At 42.2% G+C, this 21773-nt stretch overlaps 1 pseudogene; it reads right to left on the reverse strand.

Moving 5' to 3' along the window:
* Nucleotides 1-15037: 15037 nt before the first annotated feature.
* LOC129780927 (U4 spliceosomal RNA) lies at nt 15038-15118 on the reverse strand (annotated as a pseudogene).
* Between the last annotated feature and the right edge of the window lie 6655 nt (nt 15119-21773).

Below are 21773 nucleotides of genomic sequence, written 5' to 3' on the forward strand. Positions count from 1 at the left end.
TAAACGCAAATCAACGCGAATGCAAAAGCGAAAACAGTGCCTCATAATCATCATCATCTGCAGCTGCATCAGCATCGTATGCACAGCTGTCAGATTAGCCGCAAAGTGAAATCTGCAACTAAGAAGATGAAATATTGTAATCAAGCCGAGGCAAATAAATAAATAACAGCGAGTGTTTCCGTCGTGCCCCGTCTGGCCGTCAACCGGCCGTACGTAAATTAGCAAAGAAAACACACAGCGAGCGGAAAGCGCCCTCATATCGACGGTCTTCGAGGGCCTTACCTTTGGGATCAACAGAGGAAACAGGTTGGAGGGGGGGGGGATATATAGAGAGATTTACACAGATCTCAGAAGCCACATCCGAGCCGAGAGTGCGGAATCAATAATCAATGCAACTCGCGCGCCGTCTTGCAACACATACCAACTGTGTGCAGCTCGATCTCCTTTTTTTCCCTGTGTGGATTCCTCCCAACCGAAAGGAGGATGATTGAAAGAAAAAGTGAACTGATTGCATCGCCCACCGACCTTCCCTCAGTTCCTGCTCCTCGTCCTGTTGTTGCAACGTTCCAGTGCTCCATTATTTTCTCCATCGGTCGGTTCCGTGGCGTCAAGAGGCGAAACCCATCACATGCATCACCGTTAAGTACAGTTTACCCAAGCCAAGACGACCAAGACGACGATGACGACCATGTGGTGGTCGTCCGGGCACTCGTAGTAGCCGTCGTCGTAACTCGTTTAGCAGGAGGAGATCTGATAGCGATCGCTAATATCGGAGGATTTCTTGCAGAGCAGCAGGCATCGGGCAACGATAGGGTAGTTGAGATTGGGTCTCTGAATGTGTTCCTAGGTACGCAAGGTGGTGGCCGCTGCTGGAGGTAGAAAAGGAGCATATTCATGTCGTTGTAATTAGATCAGTAGTTAAAAAACTCACTTTTCAAAGCAATTATGGGGGAAGCGGAAAAATTACAAGCCCGGTCCGATGTTGAACGTCGAAGTGTTATTTTTCTTGTTCGTGTGCACATTCCACGCGACTCCAACCGAAAGTGTTTTTTTTTTTTGGCCGGCCTCGTAACGAATTATCTATATCGCTGATCTTTTTTTTTCTCTAGAGATGATACTACACATGTGTAGTTTCATGTAGATATGTCGACGTATTCGTATATCAACAGTCAATGTCAGTTTTATCAAGATGATCACTATGAGCTATCAAAATATGAATCAATCAAGCAATGCAATAAGATTGGGAATAGCAAAATATATTTTTCTACCAATTGTTACCCCTATTGAAGGAATGTTTATCATTGCTTTTCGGTCTACACAAATCTTCCGAACTAATTGTCAGTTGAGGTGTAGGTGGAAGCTAGCCACAATGGCGCTCATTTCTTTCATCTCCCTCCCTCCCTTACCCCTCGCCCGAAAATCAATAATTTTGCCGAACAGTGTGAAGAAAATTATGGTTTGCACACATTTCCAGCCAAGCAATATTAATCCAAATCTAATCGATTACTCACCAAATATTAAATTTTCATCTGCCGTCCCAATGTATAGTGGAAAACGCCGTAAAACACGAGCTAGTGCTCTGAAAATTAACTTTTCATTTTTCATTTTTCCGCAATGTTTGTATTGGTGAAAACATCTTTATTTTTTCGACACTGATGCCAGACAACATCATTGAAACAGATATAAAAACGACTCAATAAAATGTTATTCCTGAGTCATAGCACTTTATCTCATGAAAATCAATAAAATAAAATTGTGTTGATATCAATACAATTATTATTTTTACGTTTAATGGGTCTATAATGTAAGTTTTAGCAACTTGAACATTGGTTAAAAAAATTGTATTGCTGAGTATTGTGAGTATTGTATTGTAATTGAATATGTGAAAACAATACGATCAACGAAGGAAAATTTTGAAGAATTATCAATATCGAGTTACTGTGAAGAAGAACTTGTTGATAACAAAAGAGCCCCAATTCGCTTGTGTTATAAATTTGCTCATGTAACGCTCAGAATTTTACTTCATATGCAAATACACCTTCTATATATATTTATATTTGCAATTGCAATACATTTAGCTTCAGTATTGAATTTCGTGTCATTCTAAGACTCGTGTCAGTGAAGCGCCACACAGTCTGATAAGTGAATTGATCTATTTACGTACAAAAACCAAAACAAACCAAACAAATTTCTCTTCTCTCACAAACACTATTACCCAATTTTTTACACGTGGTTTTACCTATACTACTTCAAAGCCTTGCTTCCACCTTCACCTTAAAGCCCGGTCGTTGTTACGACCACACGCGCGAAAACTGCTCTCTTGTACGGTCCATTGTAGGTTCTCACTCTTCGGTGTGAGCTACAAACAATTAACGAATTCACTACAGAGCAAGCAAAATGGAAGTTGTCAGGAAGAATACTTTGAAGACCGCCTTCGGTTCATCGGAAAAAGCTCCAAAGCAGCTGATGTTCTGTGTTTTGTCACACGTACTCTAGAGATTCCCGCCTGTAGTGTACATTCAATTTACAAAGATGAAAATAACCATGCTTACTACATAAATTTTTTGGATAAAAATAAGGTCAATTGTTTCGCGAAGGGGTTAGACAAACAATACGAATTCGAGTATGAAGACGCTGCAAAATTCAATGTGCCTGTCGAAATAAAGGGTGGAACGACCAAAAAGTGCTAAACTTCAACGTAGCATTAATCCCATAATAAATTATTTGAAAAAAAAAAGAACCCCTATTTCTGTTGGCACAGGTGTGTATAATGATTTGCCTACTTTGTTTTCGGCGTACGCTCTTCAGTTGTCGGAATTGCCTCCACGAAAGAGAATTTCCGCTTCTGTCGTATAATCAGTAAGCGAAAAAGCTCAATTTGCCTCCAACGACGGTGTCTAAAGTGATTAGAGTGTTTGGGGAGAGGTTGACCACAACTCGGAAGCCTGGAAGTGGAGGAAACCGCATCCCGACGGTCGAACAGACAACCAAAGCGGTGAAGAGAACATACACGAGGAATCCAAACTTATCGATCAGGGATGTGGCAAATAAAGTCGGAGTATCCCACACCGCGATGTAAAGCGCCAAGAAAAGAGCTGGACTGTCAACGTACAAAAAGGTAAAGACCCCAAACCGCGACGAAAAGCAAAACAAATCAGCATCGTAAAACGGAACTTACGGAAGACAAAAAAAAATCGTTGGGAGCGAGCAACAATTCAAGGCGAACAGGCGTGCAGCAACTGAGAAGGTCGACAAATCGACTGTACAAAATTTAATGCAACATGTGAAAATGTAGGCCCGAGCATTCGTTTTTTCGCACGAAACCCAAAAAAATAGCATCTCTGATATCGACATATGTTATGTAAAAAATCCTCAGCTTTCCAGAAAAAATATAAAAAAATATAACACCCTGTATCTTTAACCGAGAAAACTATGAAAAACTAACTCAATCAATAACTATAAAAACAAAAATCCAGAAAATCGCAAAAATAGTATTTGTGGAAAAATAGTTTTTTCGAACCACCCTAAAATGGAAATGGGCACTCTGATAAAATAAAATTAAAAAGTACTGGTCTAATGTTTTGCAATAAAGAATATTAGCAGCATTTAAAAGAGCATATTCCACTGTACATAATGTAAGATTTTAAAAACTATGTTATTTTTTTGTTATTGGGTAAATTGAAATTGAAATCATGAGTTTTTGGCTTACTTTTTTTTCATGGTGACCCTAACGCACCATAGAAAAAATAGCCGATATAATTTCAAGAGATAGAAAAAAAACTATGCTCTTCAAAGGTGTTTCTAAGAACTGAGGCTACAACATTGTCGAATTGAGGCATTAAATTCGGCGAAAAGAAAACAAATTACTCTTTGTTACCCCCATTGAAGGAATGTTTATCATTGTTCGTTGGTCTACACAAATCTTCCGAACTAACCTCCAATCTCTCCCGAACTGGCTTGAGAAAGTTTCGCGTTAGAATTCACAACTAATCACACCCGTTGATGACCGGCGCGGGGACCTCACGCGAGCAAATCTGTCGGATATGAAAATTGATATCGCTTTGGCACATGGCATAAGCGTGAGGGGGCACAGGCCTGAGGGAGAAGGCCTGCGCGCGATGTATGTACATTGAAATGGTTTTAATGACGAGCCGATGCACGGACGACCATCGGGTTGGGTGAAATATTTTTGCAGTTTTCCGGGTCCGGAACAAGAGAGGAGCAGAAAGCGTAGGAGAATCGTTGGCCTCTCGAGATCGCAACGGAGAAAAGCGGAGTAAAGTAAAAAAAAAACCTAACGTCCTCGCCACTATTGGTTGCCTGCCAGTCAGATATTCATATGTTTATTTATTCACGGTTTGGTTAAGCGCGGGACAGATTCAGATAAATGGCTGAGGTGAGCGCGAGTTGGACGACGGGAAAACAGAAGATGAAAAAAAAGAGCTACATCGCGAATGAAAAGTGAAAACTAGATTAAATTGATAAAACAAAATGTTAGTGTAAGTGCTGAGATGCTGGGGGGAAAACAAGGCTCACCCCACCAAGAGGTGAAACAACGAGAACTGGAACTGGTTCGAGACAGCAACGACAGGGCTTCAGAGTGCTTCGAAGTGATAGCACATGTATGTATGTTGGCCCGTTGGTGAGAAACTGATACAAAGTCGAGCACTCAGTCGAACGATGTCTTATCAATCCAATGCTCACGATTTTTCCTCCAGCTGAACAACTTATCACCCGGCTCGTGGTGGTAACGGTTATCACTTTTCGCTATAAATATTTACGACCGTCAGTTGATGTAATGCTGCATTAAAAGCCAATTTGTGGCAGAATGTGTATGTATGTTTTATCGGGAGAAGTGAATGTGGAAAATTGTTCACACCTCAGCTTCTATCTCAACGTTCCAAAATCAGTTTTTTCCCCCCTTTCAATACTTAATTGATCATACATTAAGGAATAGCCTGTGTATTAATCAAAATAGCCAAATTCCACAAGTTACCCTCATTTTTGAGACACCTTCTCACCTTCTCAGGGCTGATCGGGCTTGGGATTAATGCGTCTAAGACTAAATACATGCTAGCAGGAGGAACTGATCGCAACAGAGTTCCGCAAATCCTTGAGGTCCAACAAACTCCGACCCCGTACGAAGTGTACCATGTACCAATCCTTGATTAGACCGGTTGTTGTCTATGGGCACGAAGCATGGAGAGGACTCACAAGCAGGGGTACCATATCTACAGAATAATCTGTATTTATACAGATTTTTTAGACTTTTCTTTGAAGAAAATATAATATTAAAATATTACAAAAGCACAGTGAATATAAAAATAGAATATGCACTCATGCTCATGCTCATTTCATTTTTCTTAGGGATTTCTTATAGTAAGCATTGTGAATTTCTGAAAAGAACATTGATACGGTTTAACGTAGGATTATTTTCCCGGGAACACATTAACAATGAAAATAGAAAATCTGAACATCGATCACTTCACGAAAACTCTCCATTTCGAGCGCTCAATTCTCAGTCATTTCTTGATGAATTTACGAGATGTCAATCTATATTGCAATCGATTTGAGCACTCCCTGTTAATCTTATATTATATAGGTATTTTTAAAATGTCCAATAGTTTATATTTTTAAGTGGCGTTGCAGTGAGAACTTCTAATTTCCCAAGCATTTGTGTAAATAGATCGCAAGACGTTCCCCTAGCACGGAATAATCGATACAGGCAACCGACCAGGTTGAGGAATCCGACTATCCGAACATTGAAGACTATTCCTTTGGGGTATAAATTTTATTTGACAATTTTTGGGCAATAGGTGGCTTATGTTTTTGAATCGTTCAATCTTTTTTTTTCCCAAAATATATATTTTTATCAAGGCTCATATGGCGTTAGCCTCACGGGGCCGGGAGTTCACTTTGACAATTTTTCTTATTATCTATGTTAGTAATATGTAACCGATTACTCGCGGCTGGCTCGAGGTTAGTATTACAAGTGTTTTCGTAATTGTGATGTTGCTGTCTCCAATGCTCTGTACCTGTGCCCGACACGGGATACTTCCTATTGGGATGCAGCTGACCATTAATCAGCAACGCCCCCCTAGTCTGTACCCCATATCTAGCGTGGTGCGTCTTCTCGAGGAATCCAGGATAGAATGGTCACTAGCCGGCGCAATCATCAGCTCGTGTAGAGTTGTCATGAGCGGTACAACCTTTGGCTTTTGTTGAATCATCAGTGGACTGCACAACCTTTGGCCCGTGTGTCTGTAAAGAGTGTGTGTATGTATTGCCGCGACTAAGTAAAAGTTTATCGATCGGATAGGAGGGATATGAAACGGGGACACAACGAAGGAAACATCATTAAACGTTGACATCGGCGTTTCTGAGGAACAGGTATAGATGAAGCAGAAGATCAGGATCACGGCTACCTAAGATATCCCGGACGGGGATCTCCGATTGTCAGCCTTGTGCTCTCAGTGCTCTAGAGAGCTGAGAGCGAGCAGTATGGAACCGGATACACGACCAGAAAACATGCTCGATGTCGTGGTAGCGTAGATGATCTGGGATTCCATGGATTTTTTGTCGCATGGACAGATCTAAAATGACAGAGGAATTGCAAAAGTATGGGAAGCAAACTTGGTTGGAGATGCCTGGTGAAGGGTGCACGTCGTGGGTAAGGTACTCATGGTATAAAGACATAAAACTTGACTGAGGAGTCAGTTGGAGTAGATTTTCGAAGTTATCAATCACCAATGGATTCATGATCTTGCAACGGATGAGAAATCTGTAGGATAATTCTGTGAACCGAAGAGTAAGCGGGGGTACTCCTGCCAAAACTTCGAGACTCATCGTATGTGTCGAATGCAAACACCCCATGGCTATACGCAAGCAACGATATTGTATCCTCTCCAGCTTGAGAATATGAATCCTGGCAGCTGATCGGAAGCAAAAACTACCATATTCTAACACTGACAATATCGTTGTTTTGTACAACTGAATGAGGTCTCCTGGATGGGCGCCCCACCATGTTCCGGTTATTGTTTGGAGAAAATTGATTCTTTGCTGGCATTTCTGTTTCAAATACGCAATGTGTATTCCCCAGGTACATTTAGAGTCAAAATATACTCCAAGGTATTTGAAAAACATCGAGTGCTTGATCGTTTTGCCGGATAGGTGAAGCTGGAATTGGGCGGGTTCGTGCTTCCTAGAAAAAACGACCATTTCAGTTTTCTCCGTAGAGAATTCGATACCCAGCTTGAGGGCCCACGTGAACAGATTGTTCAGGGTATTTTGCAACGACTTTTGCAGAACGACGGGATTAGTACCCGTGATGGAAATAACTCCATCGTCTGCAAGTTGTCTCAGCGTGCAGTCTCTAGTTACACAAACATCTATATCATTGACGTAAAAACTGTACAAGAGGGGGCTTAGGCAGGAGCCTTGTGGTAGGCCCATAAAACTGTATCGAGAAGATTTCAAGCTGCCATGATTGAAAAACATGTGCTTTTCTGACAGTAAATTGTACAGGAAATTATTCAGAATTGGTGAAAGTCCACGATTATGATGTTTCTCTGAGAGAATTTCCATGGAAACTGAATCAAATGCCCCTTTGATATCGAGGAAAACGGAAGCCATTTGTTCTTTGCGAGCAAATGCGATTTGGATTTCAGAAGATAGTAGCGCGAGACAATCATTCGTCCCTTTACCTCGGCGGAAGCCAAACTGCGTATTTGACAGCAAATTGTTCGCTTTAACCCACTTGTCCAAACGAAGTACAATCATTTTCTCTAACAATTTACGAATACAGGATAACATTGCAATCGGCCTATACGAGTTGTGATCGCAAGCCGGCTTGTTGGGTTTTCGTATGATCTTGATTTCGTAATCTTTTTTAATCTTTTCGTAATCTTGATTCAAGCCAATTGTTGAGAACAGCTCCAGATCCTGAAAATAAAAATATAAAATAATTAAATACGAAAAAGAAATCAAACACAAATAACTCACGAATAGTACTTACCTTTATTTACTTACCTTTTATGAAACGCAACCATCACAGAAAACGCAAACGTCACACAAAAACATAGAACGGAAACGATTATTGTCATAAATAACATTGAACAATCACCTCAAAAGTCAGACCAATAAAAACCATCAACGAGTGAAGTGCGCAGTTGAAATCGTCTATCTTTTATAATCCGAAGTGAATAAAAATTCCGTGTAGCGATTGAGACGGTCGATGTATTCAAAGTGTCGGAAAGTGACCTTTTCTGTTCCGAGTCCGCCAGACAGCAAATATTCTCATTCTCACGTGGTTTGGAAAGTTTCCAGTTGGCAGTTGTCCTACCTCAGCGGATCGGAACTGGCCGTTTCGCCCGACAAGTAGTGGCAGAAGCTTCTTCCAGCTGTCATCATTGTCGTCATCGCCGTCGCAAAACCGGTCGAAACAGTTATCGCCACATAAGCTCACCACGTGAGTTGAAAGGTTCCATTCGCCAGTTTTTTACTATCAACGGTTCCCAGCAAGGTACTTCGCCGTCAAAACAGTAAGAAGAAGCAGCTTCCCGCTGTCATTATTGTCGGCATCACCATAATCGGAAGAACAGTAGTTAGAATCATCAGTTATCGTCGTCATCACTTCATAACCTCATTACCACGTGAGTTGGAAGGTTTCACTCGTATGGTGCTGGCCATTATCAGTTCTGAACTGGTCCCTTCGTCAGAAAAACAATAAGCAAGAGTATCTTCCCGCAGTCACAATCGTTGTCATCGCCTTCATAAACCGACCGAATCAGTTATCGTCGTCTTCACCTCATAATCACCACGTGATCTAGAAGGTTCCAGTTGCCAGTTTTTTATGGCCTCATTGGTTCGGGTCTGAACATTTCGTCGGACAGATAGCAGCGGAAGCATCTTCCTGTTGTCGTCATCATCGTCGCAGACCGACCAAAGCAAGTATCGTCGTCATCATCGTCATCACCTTATAAACATCACGTGATTTAGAAGGTTCCAGTCGCAACTTTTTATGGCCTCATTGGTTCGGATCTGACCATTTTGTCGGACAGACAGCAGCAGGAGCATCTTCCTGTTGTCGTCATCATCGTCGCAGACCGATCGAAGCAGTTGCAGGCCATCAACGGTTTGGAACTGTACCCTTCGCTGGCAAAACAGTAAGAGGAAGCATCTTCTCGCTGTCATCATCGTCGCAGTCCGTCATCGTCTCAAAACCTCTTCACCACGTGAAATAGAAAGTTCCAGTCATTATTTCGTCGGACATACAGCATCAGAAACATCTTCCTGTTGTCATCATCATCGCAGACCGATCAAATCAGTTTTTATGGCCTCATTGGTTCGGATCTGACCTTTTCGTTGGACAGACAGGAGCAGAAGCATCTTCCTGTTGTCGTCATCATCGTCGCAGATCGACCAAAGCAGTTGCAGGCCATCAACGGTTCGGAACTGTACCCTACGCTGGCAAAAGATTAAGCGGAAGCATCTTCCCGCTGTCATCATCGTCGCAGACTGGTCAAAACAGTTATCGTCTTCTTCGTAGTCATCGTCTCAAAACCTCATCACCACGTGAATAACAGAGTTCCAGTCATAATTTCTTCGGACAGACAGCAGCAGAAACATCTTCCTGTTGTCGTCATCATCGTCGCAGAGTATCGTCGACATCGTCTCATACTCTTACCATCATGAGTTAAAGGTTTCAGTCGCCAGTGACCACAGAAACATCATCTCGTCGTCGTCATCGCCAATCAAAATCGACCAGTAGCAGCAAATTCAGTGGAATCATCTTCATCGTCATCGTTATCGCCGAGCAGCAGAAAAATCATCAAAGTCGTCGTAGCCAACAAGAGTTCGCAATCTTCACAGCCAAGCCCTATTGGGGTTGATGAAGAATTCATCATCATTCGTCGGTAAATATCAATAGCAGCGTTTGGATCGTAGACCCCGTCATTGCCCGCACAACGGAAAACAAAACCCAGAGCAGGCTAATGGAGGTAAGGGAAAGGTTGTAAGAAGTAGCAGAAAACACAGAAGACAACAAAACAAACGAAATTGGAAATTCTGTCTAATCGGGATTGCTTTTGATTCCGTACATATCATAAAAACATTTGACGACAATTTAAATCCAACAAAACTTGTCCAAGTGCCTATACACATTCAACATCTTGATGCGTTATGGCGAGAATTTGATGGATCTCAAGATTAAATTGAGTTCGAAGATGAAGATGAAGATTTCGCTAAAGAAAGACAAGGCTTTCAAGTCATTCATTATGAATTGAAGACATCGTTTTACAGTAAAATCTCTGTGAAACCACCCGTACCACCTCCCGCTCCTGTACAACCAATCTCGTCTGCTATTGCTATCTTATCAAACGTTCGTCTGTCGGAAACAAAGTTGAAGGAGTTTTCTGGGAATTTCGAAGATAGGATTTCTTTTCGTGATCTGTATGTCAGGCTAATTCATTCGAGCATACAATTTTCAATGGTGCAGAAAATGCATTATTTGCAAGCTAATCTTTCTGACGAAGCAGCTCGCATTACTTTTTCGCTCGAGTTTTCTGACAACAACTATCTCGTAGCGTGCAAGTTACTGAAGGATCGTTTTGAAAACCCAAATTTGTTAGTGAAGCGGCATGTTTCTGTCCTATTCACGATTCCTTCGCTGAAAAAAGATTCTACAGAGACATGCAGATCTTGCTGACGAATTCGATCATCACGAACTGCTCATGGATAAGCTCCTAAGAACTAAGAACCACGGGAATGCATTTTTCGTTGAACGATTAAGCCAATGTCTTGATACCGGTTCACTCCGTGAGTGGGAGGCACATATTTCCAAAGTCGAGGATCATCCGAAATACCAAGAACTACTCGATTTTATTCACCGAGGATCGCAAATTGTGCAAACTATTAAGCTCTCCCAATCGGCAAACAGTCAATCCGAGATCAAGCATCCAAAATCACGATCCTTCATTTCACATGTCGCTTCTGATAGTGTGCCACAGTGCGTCAACTGTAAACAGACCCAGTTCCTGTTCCAGTGTGAACAATTCCGTGTGCTCTTTACCCAACGACAATTCGAGGTCGTAAAGAAGGACGGGCTACACATCAGCTGCCTCAAGGAACAACATCAAGCGAAGGACTGCTCCAGTGGGGCCGCAAGGACTGCTCTAGGAAGCATCATTCAATATTACACCTTCCACCGTTTTCGTCGGCTTCTGGTTCACAATCAGCGACAACAGCCAAGCAGAAAGCATAAGAAAATCATTAGAACCTGTCCTTATCCTAAGCACATGGCTTCATGCCAATTTAATGGCCTGCATTCATTCGTTGACAGTTATCCAGTATGCTACCGTTACAAGGCTTACATTTATGTTTGTGCTCAAGAATATGCAGGAATATTTTAGGTTTTCTAGTGCTACGTGGATACCTTCAACATCGTAGAATAACCATGCCAAACAATGATAATAAATACCGGGGGTCTCCGTAGCCACATTGGTTGCGCGTTCGCTTAGTAAGCGATCGATCGTGAGTTCAAAACTCAGGGCCCTCATTGACCATCTTTGTGTTGTTACAGAATAGCTACGTCCACGCAACAATCATCAGCGATGGAGATCGATTCACGGTCGAATAAAGATCGATTCGTCCATACAACTGCTCTGCTCTGCAAGACACATCGGGCTGCTGTTCTATAAATAACTCAACAATGATCAATCAACTGTCTCCGCTGTCCAGTCTAACTGGATAATGGAAGAACAGATAGAAAACTCTTACGCCTAAATGGCTACTGTGTAAATGTGTACCATATGCAATGTTATAGTAGGGAATAGTCTCTAACGTCGAAAAATGGCAACTGTGTAATGTGCTAATTATAGATATGATAAACATGTGACATGTACACGATTAAAATTCGGCTCTGTTACAGCTAAAATGCTAATGAGCCTAAAATAAACAAAAAGGGATAAAAAAAAATAATAGATTTCAAATTATGGCACAAAATTAGACTAAAAAGTTGAATACAGATATCCATACAGATTTGCTGGGAAAGAACTAAGATAAAAAGATTTTTTAGATCGAAAACACAGATTTTATAATGGCAGCCCTGCACACAGGCGCTTGGTGTTTTCGAACGCCGAGTGCAGTGTACAATATAAGGTGGTGTACAGGAAAACGAAGTATGGAGAAGGAGAATGAACCACGAACTGGCGCAACTCTACGGTGAACCCAACATCCAGAATGTCGCCAAGGCTGGCCGAGTGCGATGGGCAGGGCATGTTGCGAGATTGCCGGATAGCAGCCCTGCAAAGATGGTGTTCGCATCGAATTCGGTAGGAACAAGAAGGCGAGGAGCCCAGCGAGCGAGGTGGTTGGACCAGGTGAAGCAGGACTTGGCCAGAATCGGTACAGCCGGGAGTTGGAGAACAGCAGGTTTATTGGCGAAAAGTTGTGAATCTAATCTCTCGATGGAATGGTAGAATCATAGTAAATAAATGAAAGTAAACAATTTAGCGAATAAAGAAGGTATGTTTTTACATTTTACTCGCTACTTGCGTTGTGGTGGAAGAGCAACAAACAACATTTTGGCATTCAATTTGGGCTTTAGCCTCCATGGTAGAGATGGGCCATCCATACCCGAGCAGTACGAATGAACTAGTTCGTCAAAAAGTTGACGGAATGGAGTAATATAACGAAAACGCATGGAGAAAACTAAAAAAGCATAATGAATTTATCATTCACAAGCAAAATGCATGTAACGCATGCCTTGTTTTATTAATGTATGCTCGATTTTGAATTAAATATTCGTCATTGCTAGTAAATTTGATACTCCGCATAGCTGTGAATTCTCAATTTACTGGATTTTTTTCCTCAATTCATGTATAATATTTATAAATATTCTGTTTATCATAAAAAAAATCGGAGGAAGCTGAAAAAACAAAGAAAAAAGAAGTCCTGCGTCGTAGAAACTGACCATGTGATCTTGTCTGTTGTGAGCGGACCTTCCAGGAGCATCGTAATCAAATAGCTGGGATATTAGAAGTTCCACTTGACGAATCAGTCCGTTCACCTTATTGTTCAGTGTGAGTGTGCAGGACGGTAAGTGAGGATCATATCTGATGACAAAGAAAAAATCTTGTTCACATATGGTCAAATCTTTGCTTTGATAGAGTTATTGAACGTTTCTTGAGGAATTTTTTTGCATTGAAGTGAATGTAATTCAAAAAGTACGCTACTTATAAGAAATCTGTTGCTTTCATCTGAAAGATGAAAATTTTAAAAAATTAGTGGCAATTTTTCTAGTAGAGGAACTGGTAAAAAATCGGTACCCCGTGGGTAATTTGGTACCCACCCGGATTTCCGGCGGTAATGAGCGCACTCTGGTGGTGAATAAAAAAAAAGTGTTCTAGTAATGTAGTAACAAACGTCAGATGCCAAAAACCCAACATATCTGTGTTTAAAAAAAAAATTCATGTTTTGTTGTTTTTGAAATCTCGAAAAATTTTCATGTGCGTCTTTTGAAAAATCCTTAAAAATCGAATAGTGAGCCGATTTTAAATATTAAAGCTGATTTGGATCAAGAAATTGATGTTCTTCAACGAATTCGAGTAAGTGTATCGAGATTTTAATCACAAATTTCAAAGATTTCATTCCAAAGTGAAAATTCGGTATGCGGGTAATTTGGCACCCCAATGTAAACATAGTGTTGATGATACACTATGCTAAGTATTGCATGCCCATGCAGCAAAATTAAATTTCGCCCGATTTGGGGATAAAAACCCACCCGGTCTGGCAACATTGTTTTTTTTCGCCACAGATTTACATTGATCATGATGTAAACATTATCGATTGTTTGATTGTTTGATTTCTTTTGTAAAATTGCATGCTTTTTCGACAAAGTTGAGTTCATTTACGTAAGATAGTGTACTTCACTTCTATTTTGTATGAAAATGTCAAAAATACATTTTTCAGTGATTTCAGGACGATTTTTTTAATTTGAAAAAATAAAAAAATGGGGTGCCAAATTTATTCCCAGGCATCTTGGGTACTCCCTTCATTAGCTGACGTAATACACCCAGGTTTTTTTACGCGAGGGAAACGTACCTTGTTAAAAAAAACCGCGTTAATTGGAAAATCCGCGTAAAAAACCGCGTTAATTCGAAATCTCGCGTAAAAAACCGCGTTGATTGGAAAATTCACGTAAAAAAACCATGTCACCTAATGATACATATCAAATGGGACTATCCTTACGTAGAACGGAAGTAAAAATTTGAGTGTTACTTGCTTCCAAAAACCCGTAGTTTTTTCCTGCAATTTCGTTGGTTACTTATAGCTATAGTTCGGTTTTCCTCACGAATGAGGACATCTGCTGTTGCTAGAAGATTCCCTTGTGATTTGTACACTCTACTGCCGATGTACGTGCAGTACCACTGTTGGACCGTCCAGAGCTAAGTAGACGGGGAAATCCATTCACGAAAATTGTAAAATCCGCGTTGATTGAAAAATCCGCGTAAAACAAACCTCGTAAAAAAACCGCGCAAAAAAAACCTGGGTATATGAAGAAATTCTGAGCATTGGCCAAGAGCTAAGTCCAAAAAAAAACAAAATGGAATACCGAGTTTGTACCAGTTCCTCTATCATTTTACAACATTTTAAAAATGAAAAAAAATAAAACAGTATATTTTAGAAATTTTATTGTTTTTCTTCTAAAAGTGCTTAACTTTTTCTCAAATTTTATATTCTTATTTATTTGAGTTCAACTGAAATTTCATTTCAAACGTGTCATCTTCTTCTTTAATGGGACTAACGTTCCTAGAGGAACTTCGCCGTCTCAACGTAGAATTACTTGCGTCAATTTTACTAATACTTGGTTGAGATCTCTATGCCAAATAACACGCCTTGAGTGCATTCTGGGTGGCAAGCTCTAGAATATGCGTAACCACAGTGTAATTCGGAGGAAATTTCTTTGACGAAAAACTATGGATGGGTTATACCTATTCCATAACCGTAAGGTTGACGTAGGACTGCCGTTGGCTTAGTAATCATTTGTGTTTTTTTCAATTAGCAATAATCGCACCTCGGATGTTTCTCATTGGGTACGATATCGCCGCTGCGCAGAGTTATGTTTTGTATGTATTGATTAAATTATTGATTAAACTAGTGAATGAATGAAACAATTTATGAATTCAATTGCAAACAAAGTCCAACTTAGGTCAATTCATGCATAATGGTAGTGGTTATCGCAACAAATAGTTGTCAACATTTTGCCTAATCATCATACGGTATGCGTAGAAGTTCAGTGAGCTGGCGACATGAAGGGATATGCAGTCTTGCAAATGCCGATTTTCCTAACTTATTGGTTTCGGAATTTGTGTTGGGAAAACACATTCCGGTTTACAAAAACGCAAGCGAGGACAAAAGCACTCGCAGCTTGCATCTCATTTACAATGCCAATTTCCCCACGCTCCATGGTTTTGAAGTCTGTGTTAGTGAAACATTCTGAATTGCAAAAACGCAAACGAGTACAAAAGTACCTGCTGCTTGTATCTACATCCATTCATTCCAGCGATGGTACCTCAATCGTTGCGCAATCATAACTGAGTAGATTTCTACTTTACAACTTAAATGCATTTTTATTCAGATGTTTTGTTATTTGAATACATATTTTACAGTTTAAGTCTGGGCTTTACATCTTTAGTTCGACTTTTGGATTTAAAATCATACTGTTGAGCAAAAGTTCCTTATTTTTAATTTGGCAGTTGTTCACCATTTTAATGGTATTGTTTGAAATTAAATTTGAAAGAGACTACTTATAAACTGCTAACTAGCTAACTAATCTACTATGTACAAATTTTTTATCAGGTCAAATTCAGAGGATCTAGATTTCTCAACAAATTTAGCTTTTGTTTCATACATAATTGCATCTAGTTTTTAGATATTAGCCTCTTGGTGTAGGTCCGAGATCCTTGTGTCAAAAGGACGATCAAGGATCATCCTCAATGCACGAGTTTGCGCCACTTGGAGTTTGTTCCTGTGAGTCTGAGCACATGACCCCCACACCACAATTGCATAAAGGATCGCAGGAGCTATGATTTGATTGTAGACGGCCAGTTCGAACCAAAGCGGAACACCTATTCAAATTCTTCTCCACGTGCTGACGGAAGAGGAGTTTCTGATCTATCACTAGCCCCAAATATGTTACTTCAGCGGACCACTCAACCCTTGTGCCATTCATCACCACAACGCAAGATGGAGGAGGTTTGAGTTTGGGAGACTGCCTGTGCAGGAACATGATTGTTTGGGTTTTGGAGGCATTGATTTTAATTTTCCATATGTTAGCATAATCAACAAAGGCGTCAAGGCATCGTTGAAGCCTGTTTGTAATTTCACGAGGCATCCTCCCCTTGACGGCAATTGCGGTGTCATCTGCGAACAGAAAGGACGCGCAGCCATCTCCCAGGGGAGGTGTGTCAGAGGTGTAAAGGCTGTACAGCAAAGAACCCAGCAGACTTCCCTGCGGGACCCCTGCCTGGATGAAAAATGTGTTTGACAAACAGCCATTCAACGATACCCTGAACGACCATTGTTGAAGGTAACACCGGATGATTTTCACGAGATAAATTGGAATGTTAAAGGAACAGAGCTTATATACAAGCCCGTCATGCCAGAACAGTCGAAAGCTTTTTTTAGCAATCAAATTTTAGCAATCGGATTAAAATGATTTTTTCAAAAAGTTTGCCCAGCGCTGAAAGGAGGCTGATAGGTCTGTAGCTTGAAGGTAGAGTTGGATCCTTCCCAGGTTTGCGGATCGGCACGATCTTCGCTTCTTTCCAGATGCTTGGATAATAATGCAATTCCAAGCATCGATTGAAGATGTTGCTGAGCAGCGAGTAGACTTTGGGAGTGAGCCTTTTCAGGATCAGGTTGAAGATTCCATCAAACCCGGGAGCCTTCATATTCTTAGTAGCCTTCAGCGCTGAGCAAACTTGCTCTGCATTGACCTTATCTTCCCGAGGTACGGCACAAGGGGAGGTATCTAGTTCTTGGACGCACTGCGCAACCTGCTGTTCGAGCGGACTAGCCATATGCGAGCCAAGCAAATGCGACGATGCAATGTGATTGCCTATCGCATTCGCTTTCTCAATAGGCGCAACGAGGAGACTATCGCCGACCCTGAGAGGAGGAACTGGTTTCGGATGGTTTTTCAGCACTTTGGCAACCTTCCACAATGGTCTGGAGCGATCATCCAAGTTTTGTACGGGGCGCCCGAAGCTGTTGTTTCGGAGAGAGACCATCCTGGAAGCAATCTGCCTGTTCAGATCGGCCATCTCTTCCTTTCTGCCGAGATCCCCGGTCCTCTGAAACTGGCGTCTACGCACATTTCGCAAGCGGATCAATGGTTGAGTGTGAGAGTCAATAGCAACGAACTTACCCCTCACAGGAACGCGCCGCACACACGCCACATCAGCCACGGAGATGGCGTATTGAAGTCCCTTTAATGCTTGGTCGATGTCCTCCACTGAATGCAGCAGCGAGGTGATGGTTCACCATCCTTCCAAACGCCAGCCAGTTGACGTGATGGTAATCCTTTCGAAGGTAGATGGCTGGAACAATGTTGACCCCTACTTCAGCAACCACCGGCAGGTGATCGGAGCTGAGCTCGTTGAGCGCCACCGGCTTGATCAGCATGATGTTTGAAAGGAAGATGTCCAAAGTCGATGGATTTCTCGCAGATGAGGTGAAGGTCGGCTCGTCCGAGAACTGTACCGCATACTGCCCATGTTGCGCGTGGTCCAAGAGAAGCCGCCCGTTTTGATTTTGTCGGTAGTTCCGCCAGTCCTCATGGCGGGCGTTGAGATCACCCCCAACAACAAAGCGAGAAGATGGCAGTCAAGTCATTTTGGAACTGACGCGCATTCCTGTTGCTGTTCGGACACTGATGATGTGGTGTGGGCAGTACACGGCAATGAAGAGGATGTTGCCGTTTGTCGATGCGACCTCCACACTAAGCGCCTCGATGACCGACGTGCGAACGTGCGGAAGGATGTTGTGCTTCAGGCTTTTCCGTACGATGATCACAACACGCCCCCCCCCCCCCCCTAGAGCTGATGCGATCAAGCCGGATGATGTTGTGATCCGGTAGCCAGAAACTGTCGCCGGATTTTAAGTGGGTCTCTGAGAGCAGAACCACGTCGATAATGTGTCTGCCGACGAAATCGGCAAACTCGATGGCTTTTATCGAGCAAGCGTTCCAAGTGGCAATTTTCAGAGACCTAATAACCATATTCAATGATAAACTTACCAAGCACATTCATCTGCTCGGGTTTGTTGTGGCACGCGCGGAGGGCGGTCGTCATCTTGTCAAAAACTTCCAGTAGCTCCGTCGGGGTGAACTTTTCGTAGTAAGTTTCAGTTAGTGGTGGTCGCCAAAATCCAGGGGGGGAGGCAAGCGCTGTCCGGCGGGCTCACCGGAGGTACGTTGAGGAGGAGCAGCTCGTTCCCGAGCGCTTGGATGAGTTGTTTGCTGAGTGGGGCGTAAAGGAGGAAAATCTTCCGCCCTAAACGTCTTCTTCTTCTTCCGCCCCGGTTGATTGTTGATAGACGCCTGCTTGCGGATATGTTTGAAATTTTCGCGTTTCGGGCATTGCCGGTCCGAACCCTGATGAGCGCCGCCACAGTTGATACATTTGTACTCCGGCCGCCACGGTATGGTTCCCATCGGATTCTGAGGGAACAAAGAGAGCGGATAGCTTTGAGGGCATTCACTGTCCCTTTCTGGAAGTGCACCAGGAACAGACAGTCCGGGTACATCTTCTCGTTTTCACCTCTACGTTTCATCCGGTAAATGGCGGTTACGACTAGCTTAAACCGATCCTTGAGTTCAGCGGTGATCATCTTCGGGTCGAAGTTAGACAGGCCGCGAATAACAGCCTTGAAGGGTTTGTCCCCCGGGATGTCGTGGGTGAAAAACTCAATTTTGGCATTCTTCAGAAACACCACGACCAGATCAAATTCATTCCGCGTGCGGAGGAAAACTTTAGTGCCGATGCCACATAGCTTGTATTCTGCTTTAACGCCCATCGATGCAAATTCACTGATGAGTTTGTCGAGAGCGACCGCCTTCACCACCAACGGAGGGAGCTTGATCTTGGTTGCTGCCTGAGTAGCAGAGTTTGCATTTTCAACCGTCGCGCCGAAGTCGCCTACTTCGGTGCCGTTCGATGCGGTGTCACAGTCGCGAAGGCTCGACTCTGTGCGAGCACTTTTCACCGCGCCACCATCGCGTGCATCATCAGATGACGCTTGCCTTCAAAATTCATTACCCTTGGCAATGCGATCATTTTTTGCAGTGCTCGAGCCTGCCTTCCTCTTCTTCTTGCTCATCACACACTACGCGAAGCGACAAATTTATGACGCGGAAAGAAGAAAATACACGATATGAATAACGCGAAATTCGAAAAGAAAAAAAGTATAGGAGGTTGTGTCCAAGATACGACCGCATTGTTGACGTAGAACTACGCTGTTATATTATAAAAGTCGCTTGTTAAAACCTTCGGATATTATTCTATAATGCTGTGAAATTTTAGAAACAACTGCTTAGAAGAACAATCTTTGAAATGTTTTATTCATTGTAGAATCAGTTGACGATAATTGACTGATGATTCATTCTTGCCTTCGCAGAGCAATACACTAGCTGATCGTATGTCGCAATTTATTTCATCTCAATGCATTGAAAATTTACCTCGAACGCTATTCCGGTGGCCTTTTTCGCAATTGACATAGACTCGGTTACAGTCGATTATATCAATATATCTTTGGCACCGCGAGGAAACAACAACACTAACAACACTTGCAAGTATCAAATATCATGTTACATTTTATTAAGTATTGCCTCAGTGGAATTGCACCTCCAGGCATCGTTCGTACAACGTAAACCAAGCGCCAACCAAGCGTTCGCCATAGCATGCATACAGAGCCATACATTAGTGGCTTGAAACTACTAGGAATATAAACACTTCTCATCATTTTGCGCTGTTCACAAAAGAAACACTTCTGTTTATATTACTGGCCTCGAAAAAAGTTGCATTACTTTCTCATATTCGAGATAAGCGCAGCTGTCACCCTTAGTGGAGGAAGTTTTGCTACTGGCAAGCGAAACCTAATGACATACAAATTTCCAGAACGATATTCATTTTCTTGGTGATTAAACAAGCGAAATAAACTCTTTTTTTAATATCAACAACCTCGAAAACAGTAGCATTGCTTCATTATGATCAAGACCAGTGCAAATTCAATCGTAGTTGAAGGCTGTTTTGCGACTGGCACGCGAACCCAAATAGCTTATAACATTTCAGTACGTCATTCAAGATGCTTGGTATTCCCCAAATGATGGCGCACAACCTTAACACCTGCTTCGCCATAAGTTTAATACATCCATGCAATGTCAAAAGCACCATCGAAGCCCTTATTTTTTTTCCAAAATATATATTTTTATCAAGGCTCATATGGCGTTAGCCTCACGGGACCGGGAGTCCAATACTTTGACAATCGAGGCCCTTATGATGACGGAAAACAAACAATGTTCACTGCTTGGAAAAAGACTGAATTATGCCCCACAGCTTGTACTCTGCTGTAACACCCATCGATGCGAATTCGCTGATGAGTTTGTCAAGAGCAACCGCGTTCACCACCAGCGGGGGGAGCTTGATTTCGGTTGCTGCCTGGGTAACGGTGTTTACATTTCGGACCGACGCGCCCAAGTCACCTACTTCGCTGTTGTCCGATGCGAAGGCTCGGTTCAGTGCGAGCGCTTTTCACTGCACCAACACCACGTGCATCATTAGATGACGCTTGCCTCGAAATTGTACTGCCCCCGGCAATGCGTTCGTTTTTTGCAGGGCTCGAGCCAGCCTTCTTTTTCTTCTTGCTCATCACACACTATACGAAGCGTCCAATTTATGACGCGGAAAGAAAAACACACGATACGAATAACGCGAAAAACGAACTGGAAAAAACACACGACGATATCCAAGTTGAATTACCACTGGCGGGGTCCAATCTTAGATCGAAGCGCAGTGAAAGCAAAGTGAACTGGATTGCTCAACAGTCCGATGCCTAATGAAAGTTTGAAAGTCTAAGCAAGTATTCCCCTTCATTCTTCTTCTTTTCCTTTGTTCACGGTGACTTTATATCCTACGATTTCCCCTTCGTTGCTCGTCGATAAGTTGTTCGTTATCGACAGCTCTGTTCGGGAAAGTACACAAATGGACTGAACAAATGTATGGGAAAATAGAAACGCTTAAAGTTTTCATGAATTTTAACCATTTACAAACCAAGGGATTCTAATGTATAGCATATTAAACAAATCTTAGGGAATTTCCGATTCGTTTAGTATGTAAATCGCCAAAATCCGTTCGCGGTAAAAATAGCTATTAACGTTAACTTTATTTCATAAAAACGTGACCTGTTTTCTGATTTAAGGTGCCTAATGAAAGACGTAGTTCTACGTCAAAACCACACGACGATATCCAAGTTGGTTTACCACTGGTGGGGTCCAATCTTAGATCGAAGCGCAGCGAAAGCAAAGTGAACTGGACTGCTCAACAGTCCGATGCCGAATGAAAGTTTGCCTCAGCGAGATCCACTGTTTATACTCTAGGCAAGTATTCCCGTTCATTCTTCTTCTTTTCCTTTGTTCACGGAGACTTTAAATCCTACGATTTCCCCTCCGTTGGTCGTCGATAAGTTGCTCGTTATTGATATCTCTGTTCGGGAAA

This window comes from Toxorhynchites rutilus, chromosome 3 (assembly GCF_029784135.1).
Source record: "Toxorhynchites rutilus septentrionalis strain SRP chromosome 3, ASM2978413v1, whole genome shotgun sequence".
In the NCBI taxonomy this organism is placed as follows: domain Eukaryota; kingdom Metazoa; phylum Arthropoda; class Insecta; order Diptera; family Culicidae; genus Toxorhynchites; species Toxorhynchites rutilus.